This window comes from Polypterus senegalus, chromosome 13 (genome assembly GCF_016835505.1).
Source record: "Polypterus senegalus isolate Bchr_013 chromosome 13, ASM1683550v1, whole genome shotgun sequence".
Taxonomy (NCBI): Eukaryota; Metazoa; Chordata; class Cladistia; order Polypteriformes; family Polypteridae; genus Polypterus; species Polypterus senegalus.
Genome location: NC_053166.1, coordinates 97382281 through 97393993, shown reverse-complemented (window position 1 = coordinate 97393993; position 11713 = coordinate 97382281). Strand labels below are relative to the sequence as shown.

The window sequence follows — 11713 nt, the reverse complement described above, 5'->3', positions numbered from 1 at the left end:
GTGATTATGAATATGATTTTATTTTTATTTTTGATCCTTTACAACAGGGTTAGCCCTCTATGTACCTCTTTCAGGGGACGAAAAATGATAAATTTCTACTGAATTGAAATTGAAAATATTTAGACCTTAAAATGTAAATTAAACCATACATTTTTCACACAAATTTTTCAAATATCTGACAAAACTGCTTTATTATGTACTTCTCTCTAATAAATAAATCATTACATTTCTTATGAACACCCCAAATTAGGATGGCTTATGCAAAATCAGACATTTTGAATTTGTTTGCATTTGCTTATCTGTCCCAAAGAAAATACTTTACATTTTGCCTGAATTATCTATTTTGTAAAACCGAGTTTATCATTTGGGTAACACTGCGTAACCTTGCTAGACAATTGATGATTTTTATGATTTTACATGTATAGCGTTTTCTGCTAATTATCCTTGCAACATTATCAGTAATCATGAAACTACGTAGTTGCAGGAAAGGAAAATCTTTAATGGTAGCAGACAAAACCGTTGATGTATCATATACTGTACTGTATATTAAATAAAATGGTTAGGCAGATTTCTTATACAGTAGCAGGGACTAATAACTCTCAAAACTGGATATTGGAGTAAGTTACCATTACACTGCTAACTTTTTTGACTTTGCTCAAATTGTGTGTTTGTAGACTTTAAGTATTCATTTTTAGATTAAATGATATAATTTTCTTGGATGTTATATTAACTAGAATAAAACTTTTATTGGCAAATGATTGCCAATCACTTATACACACACCAGAGTGTTACACAGCAGTGTTGTTGAATGAACAGGCTCTCCTCCAGATGTATTTTTTCTATTTTTGAACATTTTATGATGGGATAAAAGATCTGCCTTTGATAATATGGCAAACTGTTGTGCACTCTACATTAAATGAGAACCATTCTCTTCTCTTAGTGGAGACATGTGGTTATTTCACTTTGCCAGTAATAAACCAGTTGACATTATGAATAAAAATTGCTGTTATAATAATTGTTGGCTTCAGAATAAATTAAGTTGTACAGACAACTAAAACCATAAGCTTTAACTATATATATCATCTCATGTTCGATTTAAGAAATTCAGATTAATTCGATCCAAAAGTGAAATTTTTTTTTGTAATAAATTTAATTATTTAGTTAAGAAGATTTACATTCTTTAGGTCAATATGACTGTCTTAAGTTATTATAACTCTATTCACCTGTGTGGAAATAATTTTCCATGTATCCATCCATCCATCCATCCATTTTCTAACCCGCTAAATCCGAATACAGGGTCACAGGGGTCTGCTGGAACCAATCCCAGCCAACACAGGGCACAAGGCAGGAACCAATCCTGGGCAGGGTGCCAACCCACCGCAGGACACACACAAACACACCCACACACCAAGCACACACTAGGGCCAATTTAGAATCACCAATCCACCTAACCAGCATGTCTTTGGACTGTGGGAGGAAACCGGAGCGCCCGGAGGAAACCCACGCAGACACGGGGAGAACATGCAAACTCCACGCAGGGAGTCCATGTATCTAGTTAAACCAATAATGTATTTTCTGAGCATAGTAAAAGCAGAACACTGACCACTCATTTCTTTTGTATTTCAGCAATATTTCAAGGGTCTAATTACGGATAATTTATATATAAGAAACACTAGGAACCAAATGCTGATACTGTGCACAGAAAAACTTGTGTACAGTAGTTCACTTAAAATGCTATCATCATTTGTTTGCTTCTTCTCTAAATAAATAACTTTTTGAAATTCCTTTTCTGTAAGGATTAATTTTCCAACTTCTGTGTACAGATTTCAAATGTTTACTGAACCCAAGACTTATTTTAGGATCAGTAAAATAAGTATTACATTGGAACCTAGAAGTTAGACATTATCTGATGCACACCACAAAGAAACACATCAGTAATATTAGATATATGGTGTAATCGTTATGTTGACATTTCATTTTGAACACTTGACCTATCAGTTTGAGTTTGTGAGTAACAAGTGCATCATTCATGTCAGTGACCCGACATTTGCGCGATAGACATATGAGCGCCGACAAAATAGCGGCCATTAAAATGTGGCGTCAAAATTGCGCCGACAAAATTGCGAAAGTTTCATTAAATATGAATTACTAGTTTAAAGCATATATAATAATGTTTATTTTAGAAGTCAATATTATGAGACACGGCACACAGATACTCCTTAAGATCACGGCCTGCATATGTAGGAAGAATTGCAGCAAGACGTCTTGATGGTTGAGCATATTTAGACTTGCTGGCTGCCTGACTGCTGGTAATTCCGCTTTGTACACGACGTGTTATGCCAACCCTCGACTGAGTTATTTGTTCGCGGCATGCCATCAGCAGTTATAACAGTTATAACCTAGCACATAATGTGTACATAATGCGCACGTACATGTCCTACCTACTCTCTTGCCCTCTCTCGCGATTTTGTCATAGCGATTTTGTCGGCGTGCATTTGTCGAAAACCAGTTAGCGAGTTTGTCGGCGTTCATTTGTCCATCGCGGTTTTGTAGGTGCTCATATGTCTATCGTGCTTTTGACAAAAAAGAAAAAAAGGAATGACAACTATATAAAATATTAGAGGTGTAATATTGAATTACTGTGCTTTAGTGAAGAACATGGTCAGATAAAGGTTAGTCTGATTGGGCAGCAAAGTTATTTTCCCATTCTGAATGCATGAAGAATAATACGAGGGACATTCAAAAAGCTTATGCAATTTTTTTTAACTCCATTTGTTATGAATTTCAAAAACAAATTAAATCACTTTTTTACACAGTCACCTTCGTCTGTGATGCAATTTTCCCAATGTCATAACAACTTTTTAATGCCCAATTAGTACTCCTCCCGCCATCACCATTTCCAGCAAAAATATAAAAGTGAGGAAAAGTTTTTTGAACGTCCCCTGTATATCAGTGTCCTTACTTGGATAAAGTTTAACTCTTTTTAATTGTGTGATGACTCGTTCAGGCACATACTTCATATATATTCACACAGTCTCTTTTACTGAGAATATTGCTTGGAGCTACAAAAATATTGCGTGTTTTCAAAGAAATATGAAATATATACAACAACTACTCAAACAACCAGAATTTAGAAAGGGATTATTGGCGGTTAGAATAAAAGGAGGAAGAATATGATTGTGAGTACATTAGAATTACTTTGAAATCCAATTGATACTTCAAAAGAGAAGTATGGTTAGTTCTGCTTTATATCCTTCCTCATGTTATTAAATATCAATATTAAGTAAATAAAATAAGAGCACTGACTATTTTATATGACAAAGAATAAAGATGGTCAACTTTGCATTTTATTGCAGGAAATAATTTATTGAAGTAATGGTTTCAGATATTCTCCTATCTACCCCAAAGTTTGTTCAGTTGCTTTCCCACATCTTGGTGCTTAAGGAAGCATCTTCATTTTTGGAGACAATAACTGAAAAAAGAAAAAGAAATGCAACATAAAAAAGTTAACTTAGCATAAATTTATGAATTGAGTTTCACTTTCATCAGAGGTTTGAATGAATGTGATAATTAATTAACACATTGTAAAATATGTTTAAACACCATCTCCAAAATGACAAGTCTAAAAGCAAATAAAACATACAAACGAATTCAAGTCAAATTTAAGTAGAAGATTTGATTCTCTGGAATTAATAGATACATTGGTGTTGAGCTCCTTATACCTGCTTGTCATTTCTATATATCCTTCATTAATTGCCAATAAAATCTGATTTGGGTGGATTCATTTTTTATTTTTAACCATTTAAAGAGCGACTGAAGTCTAAGTCCTGCAACACTAACCAGGTCTTATATTAGAACAGAGGTATGTCTTCAACAATTATCATGCAAAATCAGGGTAACATTGCACTTAGTTTACTAAACTGAGAAAGACTAAATGCTTCAGGTCATTAGATGAAGATGTCACATAAAAACAATGCAAAACCAGAGCTGGTATCACTAAAATGTAAAATACTGACTCATAAAAAACACTCACAGGAACATTTAATTCATTGACGTACTAGAAAGTGCTACAGATCTCAAAACATTCTTATCCACTTTGGTCATTTGAAAGCTTTTTCTTGGAATCTCACATTAGTTATAACATTCTATAAACTCCAGATTCTTATTGTGTTACTGTCTTTTCTGTGATTTAATTGCACTACTACTGCCAATTGTTTGAAACCTTGTTTCCCTGCAAGCTGAACCATTCAAGCTGCCTTAAGGACATAAGCATGTTTCAGAATCTTCAGTGGGTTTCGACTCAAAGCGGAATCATTTTAAATCCTCTTAAAATAACTTGGACACCATTATTGGCAATACATGTGCTCATAAAAGAATTTTTTTTTGAATGCTCTGGTTTTTGAAAAGATTTTTTCCTGTTCCAATTTGTATTATGCATACCTATTTGACTACTTTTCTAATCTCTCAAATACCTAATCAACAAATGAAAAGAACATACTGTGGGTTTCATCTAACTCAGGGGACAACAACCTTTTTAAAGCAAAGTGCCATTTTATTCTTAATATTTAACCCAAGATTTACAAAGAGCCACAATGTGTAGAGAAGGGGTTTTGAGATACAATTTTTTATGCAATATGGATATATATGCTGTTATGCACGCGCGAATAGGAGACCGCGGACGGACCTTAATACGCTTCAGAAGACGTTCACCGGCAGGGAGTGGCGGGGTACTAACCTTTCTCCTTTGCTTTCTTCCAGGAAAAAAGACGCTCCGCCACCATAAACCTCATTCCCGCAGTACGCTACTTCCGCCCTTCCTCAGCCATCTTTCTTGACATCATCAGTCCCATCCTCCCTCACGGTTCCTTCCCAGCATTCCTCCACTTCCGGCTCCTCCCTTATAAAATGGCCGCCGACGCCCTGTATGGCGTCGCGCATATGAACTGTTTTGTTTATATACTTTTTGACCAGATTTTTGATTGTGGATTTGTCTGCAATATATGGGGCCGGAAACCCCAAACCTTTATGTTGTCTTTTGTTAAATCTTTTACAGTGGCGTAGTCGGCAGGATAGAAGTCCGGAAAAGATGACTGAAGGACAGGACCTCAACACAGTGCTGCAGGGGATGAATGCCCAGATCCTGTCCCTGCAGCAAGCGCAAGCCGCTACCACCCGGGAGTTGGAGGAAATGAAGGCCAGGTTGGCAGAAGCCCGGAGGGTAAGGCCCAACCCGCCTCGTCCAACGCCTCCGCCTCTGGTGCTTATGACAGAGGCAGACGACATAGAGTCTTACCTGGGCATATTCGAAAGGACAGCCACCCGGAACGAGTGGCAGTGGTCCGAGTGGGTGTCCATTCTGGTGCCCTACCTGAAGGGACCCACTCAGCGGGCTTACTACGATCTCCCCGAGGAGGAGGCTGCGAGTTACAAACTCCTAAAACAGGAGATCCTGGCACGCTACGGCATCACGCCAGGCCAGCAGGCAAGTGAATGGCGGAGCTGGCAGTTCAACCCTGAGAAGCCGGCCCAAGCACAGGCCTTCGACTTCTAGGGGAAGATGGGACATTGGCTACGGCCCGAGGGTCCCCAAGCCCGGAAGGTCGTGGAGCAGGTGGCCTGTGAGGGCCTGGTTAATGCCATGCCTAGCTCCCTCGCCCAGCAGGTCCGGTGCCACCCTTATAAGGACATGCCAGGACTCCTGGAAGTCCTGGAGCGTCAGCTAGCGGTCTACCAAGCCGGGGGGTCGGAAAGGCAAGCTCGTGGGAACCGACAGGGACGGGCGGCCACCCCGAGCCCTCTCGACACGCTGCAGAAGCGCCACAGAGGTCTAAAGAAAAGCCGCAACCCCTACCGCGCTGTTACAAGTGCGGTGAGACCGGCCACTTACTGCCGACCTGTCCCCTCAACACAACCTCGGAGCCGATGGACTGCACCTGGGACACCACAGAAAGGTACTGTACTCCATCGCACCCGCTGGCAAGTCCGAACACAGGAGTGGTGTTGTTGAATGGGCATTCGGTGGTGGCTCTGTTTGACTCCGGCAGCAACATTACCATTGTCGCTCGCCGTTATGTATTACCACGACAGTGGCTTAAGCAACATTTGCAAGTCACTTGCGTGCATGGGCAGACCAAGTCATATCGTTCCGCTCGCTGCTACATCACCTGGAAGGGGCAGTTATCCAACTTGACGGTCGCTGTGTTGCCCGAACCCCCCTATCCAGTGATTTTGGGACAAGACTGGTCACACAGAAAATGCGGTAAGACAAACACCGCTCCCGGGGCCTCACTTGGTCTGGTTATGAGGGGGCGAGGCACCCTTCCCGCGGTCTCCACGCCGTGCTCTGGGGCAGGCCCTAATAGTGCAGGCACATCGGGGGACGCCTCCCCGGCAACGGACCCTGACCCGGAGGTATTCGCCGGGGAAGGGACGAGCCAGGGAACGCTTCCGCTGATCAGCTCACAAGACCCCCTGAGCAGTTTGGACCATCAGTTTCACTCCACGCCTGCCTCATTTAAAAGGGAGCAGTGGAATGATGATTCCCTGTGGTTTGCCCATAATACAATTATTTTTCAGGCAGCTCACAAGCTGACGGATCCATGCCACGCGAGCCCTTCTTTGTTCTGGAGAATGATCTGTTGTATCGGGTGGCGACACACGAGGGCGAGGTGCGGAAGTTGTTGCTAGTCCCCCCGTGTACCTTCCGGCGGGAGGTATGTGAACTAGCTCACGCTCACCTCCTAGGCGCCCACCTCGAGGGCCGAAAAAACATTAGAAAGGATAAAACTCCGATTTTACTGGCCCGGGATCAACGAGGAGGTCCGGCGCTTCTGCCAATCCTGTCCGGAATGTCAGATTCGCCAGATTCCTAGGAGGGACCGCACTCCTCTCGTCCCAATACCCCTGATAGATATTCCCTTTGACAGAATAGGGGTGGACTTAGTAGGACCCCTGGAACCCTCAAACTGTCGCCATAAATATATATTGGTCATGGTAGATTACGCTACCCGATACCCAGAGGCGGTTCCCCTGCGCTCCGCTAACACAAAAAACATCGTACGGGAATTGGTCAACTTATTTTCTAGAGTGGGTATACCCAAAGAAGTCCTCATGGACCAGGGTACACCCTTCACCTCAGATACGTTCAAGGAGGTTGCCAGATTACTGCGAATAAAGCACCTGAAGACGTCTGTCTATCACCCTCAAACAGATGGGTTGGTAGAGCGTTTTAATCAGACGCTTAAACAGATGCTTCGCAAGGTAGTCAACGCCGATGGCAGGAACTGGGACCAGCTCCTACCGCTCGTGCTTTTTGCTTACCGGGAAGTGCCCCAGGCCTCTACGGGCTTCTCCCCTTTTGAGTTATTGTACGGGCGACAACCCCGAGGACTTTTGGACATACTAAAAGAGGGCTGGGAGGCTGAGGCCCTTCCCTCCTCCAATATATTGGAGTATGTGGCGCAATTGCGCAACAGGCTCGCTAAAATCAGGCCACTCCTAAAGGACCACGTGACTCGTACGCAGGCAGTGCAGGCCCGGAGTGTTATAACCGCAACTCTGTCCTCCGGGAGTTCCGCCAGGGGGATCAAGTGATGGTGCTCGTTCCTACCTCCCATTCCAAGTTGCTAGATCACTGGCAGGGGCCATACGAGGTTAAGGAATGAAAGGGGCTCGTCAACTATTTAGTTAAACAACCTAATCATCGGCTGAGCAAGAGGATCTACCATGTCAATTTGTTAAAACCTTGAAAGGACAGGGAGGAGTCTCCCGACACTCGTAGATCTCTCTCCCTGTTCACTAGCACGTCTGCCCTTAACCTCGGTGACAAGCTGACACCCCTACAGTGGCAGGAAATAACCCAGGCAATCCGGGCCGTCCCTGAAGTAGTGAGCGAGTCACTGGGCCGGACCTCGCTGATTGTGCACGATATAGTCACGGACCCCAGAGTAATCGTCCGGTAGAGGCCCTATAGACTTCCGGAGGCAAAACGTGCCGAAGTGGAACTGGAGGTGCAACGGATGTTGGATATGGACATTATTGAGGAAAGCCATAGTCCTTGGTCCATCTATCATCCTCATTTCCAAGCTGGACGGCTCCTGGAGGTTCTGTAATGACTTTAGACGTCTGAATCAGGTCTCCAAGTTCGACACCTACCCGAAGCCCCGCATTGATGACCTACTTGAGCGGCTGGGTGCGGCTCGATACTTGACTACTCTTGACATGACGAAAGGGTTTAGGCAAATTCCCTAACGGCATCTGCAAAAGAAAAAACGGCCTTTAGCACCTCTAGTGGACAATGGCAATACAAGGTCCTCCCATTTGGGCTGCACAGGGCCCCAGCGACATTTCAACGTCTAGTGGATAGAGTGCTGAAGCCCCACCAGTCCTATAGTGCCGCCTACCTGGATGATGTCGTCATCTATTCCGGCACCTGGGAGGAGCATCTATTGCAGGTCTCTGCTGTCCTCGCGACACTAGCTAAAGCCGGCCTCCGCATTAACCCCCGTAAGTGTTTTTTTGGCTTGAAGGAGGCCAAGTATTTAGGCTACCTTGTGGGATGAGGACAGGTGAGACCCCAATGTTGCAAAATCAAAGACATCGTGGAATGGCCCCGTCCGAATACCAAGAGACAGGTGCAGGCTTTCTTGGGGTTGGTGGGGTACTACCGCCGGTTCGTACCCCGCTTCTCCGAAAGGGCAGCACCCTTGACCGATTTAACAAAGAAGGGCGCTCCCCTGCACATGATATGGAACGACAAGGCGGAACACGCATTTAGTGACCTAAAAAAGGCCCTAACGTCGGCACCTGTATTAAGGACCCCTAATTTTGGGCTCCCTTTTATCCTCCGGACCGACTCTTCGGATACAGGCCTGGGCGCCGTGTTGAGCCAAAGTGTCGACGGTGTCGAACACCCCATGACGTACTTAAGCCGGAAACTGCTGGACCGAGAGACCAGGTATGCGGCAGTGGAGAGGGAAGCCTTGGCCATTAAGTGGGCGGTAACCCATCTCCGGTACTACCTGTTGGGTCGCGAATTCACTCTAGTGACTGATCACGCTGTGCTTTAGTGGATGTCCCTGCACAAAGAGTCGAATCCGTGGGTCACCATGTGGTTTCTGGACTTGCAACGCTATAAGTTCACGGTCACTTATCGTCGCGGCAACCTTCAGGCCAATGCCGATGCCCTCTCTTGCATCCACGACCTCTCGGTTAGGTCCGCCCGACCTGACGGTCTTGGGTTGGGGGGAGGATGGGGTCGTGTCACGCACGCGCGAATAGGAGACCGCGGATGGACCTTAATACGCTTCAGAAGACATTCGCCGGCAGGGAGTGGCGGGGTACTAACCATTCTCCTTTGCTTTCTTCCAGGAAAAAAGACGCTCTGCCACCATAAGCCTCATTCCCGCAGTACGCTACTTCCGCCCATCCTCCGCCATCTTTTATGACGTCATCAGTCCCATCCTCCCTCACGGTTCCTTCACAGCATTCCTCCACTTCTGGCTCCTACCTTATAAAATGTCTGCCGACGCCCTGTATGGCGTCGCGCATATGAACTGTTTTGTTGATATACTTTTTGACGGGATTTTTGATTGTGGATTTGTCTGCAATATACGGGGCCGGAAACCCCAAACCTTTATGTTGTCTCTTGTTAAATCTTTTACAATGCATTTAACACAAAAACAAAACTTCAAGTACTTATAGGAAATAAAGAAAAACAATTTAATGAGACTTCTGACACTGCATTTCAGCAGATTTATTTCATGTTTGGTGAGTTGTTGGAAGGTTTTAATTTGAAACATGATTCCAAGCTTACATCATTAAGCTGACTTCTTAGCTTGCATTTGATATCATTCATGTTAACATCTGCTTACAATAATAAGTGAACCCAAAAATCATCAAAATTCCAAACACTACTGTTTCGAGTTCACAATAATAGTCTAGATAGCCGTTCCTTGTTTTGAAAATCAGTTGGTACTCCTTTTGACAGTTGGAAAGTTCCGTCCATATGTAATTCATGACTAAAGTTTCCCTTTCTCTTTCCAGGTTTTCTAGTGCTACTTGTAAACATGTAAATTTTGAAAACCACAAATCTTTACTTTTCAAGTCTGTTAGTTGTAGTTCAAACTGAGCTCTGTCAACTGTTGAAAACAGTGAAAAATGTATCTAAATAACAAGAATGAAACAATTAACTTTTCAACTATGAAAACTTTGAAGCAGGCAGTAAATGAATCATGTATTTTTGTAATAGTTGCCAGAAAGAACTTGCTATCAATGACACTTCTGATAGTTTCTAGATGTTTTTAAAAGTTTTGAAATGAAACAGATTTCCACTTTTCAAGTCTTGTGCAAAAAAGCAGCTTTGTTTAAAGAGGGTAACAATATTTTTACCCATCATTACTGGATGCTCCATCTGTAGTGATAGATACCAATTTATTGATGTCAATTTCCCTAACAGTCAAGAATTCCAAAATTGCTGCAGAGATATCTTTACCCCTTAGTTTGTCCTTTAAGAGATAACAAAGCCAGTAATTTCTATGCTTTGCAGTCCAATGAGAAACAGCAAAACTTGTTGATTGTTGCATATTTTGCTTTAAGCCTGTCACTGCTTTTCTCTTTCTTCTCTGGAGTAATTATTATTACTGTATTATTATTATTTTGCAAATGAGGTGCATTTTGTTAAAAAGTGATGTTCGAGTTTTGATTTTTGTCATTGGATAACTTTTCACTGAAAATTTTACATGTTAGAAGACCCATGGAGTTTTGCGTCCAGTTTTAAATTACTTGGATGTGTAACAGCGCAAAGGTGTATAATATTACAGCATTGATCATTTTTGTAGTCTTCACCTTCACTCCCCTCCCCTTTTCTTGAGTAAAGTTTATTCAGCTCTGCAGTTTTCTGCCCTTCACTCTCCACTTTACTACTTTAACTGTGGTGAGCGAGCAGTGCAAAATGTACTTTTAAAAGCAATAAGTGCATTTGTTTATGTGGGGATTATAAAGTGAGTATTAATTAAGCCACAAATGTTGAAACATACCGCTTATCACATACTGAGGAAAAATGCGCTAATCTACATAAGCAATGTATTTTTTTTAAATTAGAGTTGGCCTTAGTTTACTAACAAATGCTGTTAGGGGATGACACTTAGGAAGATACATCCATTAACACAAGTAAAATCCTGTTGTAAGAGCTGAATTTGCACCATGGTTTGAATTGCACTTAGCAGTTTACCAGGTAATTGTTAAAAGAAGCCTAGCTTTATTATCTGCTGAGTTTGTGCTCGAGTTTGATTTTTTTATCTTTTGAGTTTAGGCATAAGGTTGAAGCTGCTATTTTATTATTCACTATGATAAAGGCATTTTTGGTGACTTTATAACTAAAAACATATAAATGTTTAAGAGAAGGTCATATTTAAGGCATAATCATTATTGTATTGTAATGCTTAGGCTAAGTTTACTATTGATAAACCCAGCTAGATTAAAAGTGATCTCACAGACTTTGGGAAATGGAATGAACGTGTAAAGCTTTTGCATGTAGCACACTTTTGGACACATTTCAAAGTCACATACGCTCAAGCTGACAGGTTTATCAATCAACCTAGGGGACCGGGTTAATTGTGGTTATTTAAGGTATCAACATGTGTCATGTCTCGTTAGTAACTGGATGTAACCAATCATGTTGAAAGTTTTCTGATTATGTAATGAATTCCTTGGA

At 42.5% G+C, this 11713-nt stretch overlaps 1 protein-coding gene across 1 annotated transcript in view; it reads right to left on the bottom strand.

Annotated features, from left to right (window-relative positions):
* Nucleotides 1-3329: 3329 nt before the first annotated feature.
* mybpc2a (myosin binding protein Ca) overlaps nucleotides 3330-11713 on the bottom strand; it is a 131219-nt gene continuing 122835 nt past the window's right edge. Inside the window, exon 30 of the mRNA XM_039773892.1 lies at nucleotides 3330-3472. The gene's annotated coding sequence lies outside the window, so the exon portion shown is untranslated. The remainder of the gene's footprint in view (nucleotides 3473-11713) is intronic.